Source organism: Chaetura pelagica, unplaced genomic scaffold (assembly GCF_000747805.2).
Source record: "Chaetura pelagica isolate M959 unplaced genomic scaffold, ChaPel_1.0 scaffold235, whole genome shotgun sequence".
In the NCBI taxonomy this organism is placed as follows: domain Eukaryota; kingdom Metazoa; phylum Chordata; class Aves; order Apodiformes; family Apodidae; genus Chaetura; species Chaetura pelagica.
In genome coordinates, this window is record NW_009953215.1 from 772,824 (window position 1) to 775,262 (window position 2,439).

Below are 2,439 nucleotides of genomic sequence, written 5' to 3' on the forward strand. Positions count from 1 at the left end.
GTAGGGAAATATTTATCAAACAGTTGTGAGGCAATTAATTCTAGACTGAAAAAGAAATGCAGTTTAGAGGTTCTAGCAGGATAGAGAAACTTTCCACAAAGATACTGAAACAAATGCTCCATTTACAGAAAATACCAGAGTATTTGCACATAGTAACTGCAGAGGATGTAATTTTCTAAGATGACATATGAAAATCCACAAAGCAACAGACTACATGGCACTCAGTTATTCCATGGATTAGGAATAAACTCACTGTGCATTCAGGGAATAAAGAAATAATACCTGATATGAATTATCTCAGCTCAATGCCTCTGGCTGAGATTTGAACCATTACTTCAGCGTAACAAAGAAAGGGAAAATAATAGTTTGGGGGCTTTTTAATGGAAATTATGATATGCAGAAAGGGTTAAAGTGGCTTACCTGTGGCAGGCATCTTCTCTTGTGTTTGCCTCATCCAATTTAGGCTCTGCAAAAGTCAGGATGGGGTAAGGAGACAGATGCCAAAAATAACACATATGGGCTGGAGCTTCCTTAACCTTCATTCAGGGTTTGACAAGCACTTAATAGAAAAAAAAAAAAAAAGAAAATAGAAAATAAAAAGTCACTGTATAGCACTTAGGTCTCTACATTTGTTGTGGTGGAATTCAGCATCCAGATGTGATCATGTTAATTTCATTTTATATGCAATACAGTATTTCCATAATGACTAGATGTGATGTTGCATTTACGTTATTCTGTACCTTAATTTTAGAATTTATTGCAACTGATATAATCAACTGATACCATGGCATTATGAGAGTTAATGTCTATAAAGTCTCTCTTCAACCATACGGCTGGTTTTGATTCTCAGGTCAACAGAAGTTAAACATTATAAAAGTGCAGGATTGTTCCCACCTTAAAGTCCAACATTCTTCTCTGTGCATATGACTAAATGGGTAATTTTATTCTTCTTCCTTCTTGTTGAGCAGAAGAAAAATAACCTCTTGTACAACCAACAGCCTTTTTATGTATTGATCCTTTAATTCCTCTGATTTTGGCAGTTATAACAATGAGAAAAAGCAGTGGGTAGGATCAAGGTCATCTACTATTGGTCCAGAATTCTGTCATGGTCCATTGCTAGATAATTTAATTATGGTTTTTCAGTTCAAAGATCATGGGAGGTGGATCCCTAGAGCTGATGGATATTCAGGGTTCTTATTCTACCAAATAAAATTACAGATGCAGCTTAGTCCTACCTAGAAACAAAGAGTTATTGACTCCAGATTTCAGAAAATTTGCTGTGAAAAATAGGCAGGATAGCAAACCCTCATGTTCCTGACTAAGAAAGAAAAGTGGGAGAATCCTGTTAGATAAAGTTAAATTTTGTTTTTTGACTAATACTTCAGATAGAGATCTACACCACTGAGAGCTCACATTTCAGTCAGCTCAAAACTTATGCAATTGTATTAATGATCTTACGCACAAAGTTAATGAGACAGAAAGTTCCCTACCTTCTTAGCAAACACCAAAAAAATACCTGCCAGCAAATAAATATTTATTCTCTCTCTAGCTCTTTTTTTTTTTTTTTTTTTTTTTAAAAACATTTTTTCCAGTTACTGAAATCAGTATCTTAGTTATCTAGGATTTCCTACACTTCTACTGTGTACCAGACATTGCTAAAAAATTACAACATGGGTAACAAAAACTGTTCTCTTCAATTTTGAAGACCTGGACAAACTTCGTCTGTAGCCATCGGCAACATATTATTGACAAGATGCTGACCACTGTTCAGCTAGGACTTCCTTAACTGACTTCATCATGAGCTGCCAAAAAAATAGCCCTAGACAAAGCTCCATTAAAAAGCCACCAGTTTTCAGCTGAAACAAAAAACAAAGGAAAGATAACATTTATGGAGTGGATTTATATATTCTTTTTCAAATACAGTGTATGTGAAATAAAGTCTTCCCACATCTTACATGAGAAACGTAAGTTTCCTCTAGAAATTAATCACTTTCTTTGGTATCCAATCTCTCAAGAATTATTTAACCCAGAAAACCCTGCATAATGACCATGACAAATTAATCGTGTAATGTGTCTTTGTAGATTTCTGTTGTGGCATTTGCATAACTTGGCAGGAAGTGCACTAAGGTCACTTCCAAATAAGATACTGAAACATCTAGATAGGCTTGTGTACTTGAAAAGTTAGTGAGATGCTTAGGCACACACACACCTGATGAAGGGCTTATGCTTAATGTGTTCTCAGCTTAGCCCCTAACTGCTGAGTGACGCTGAGCAAGATATTAATTTTTGTCACCCAACATCTTAAAACTCGATTTCCCCCCACAGCAGCACGGATAATACTGTTTAATTTGATGAGGAATACTGTGACCCATGTACAAGGGCTCCTTGGGTGTAGTTCACCCTCAGGAGTTACCAGTGGTCTCTGCTAATGCCTGCTGA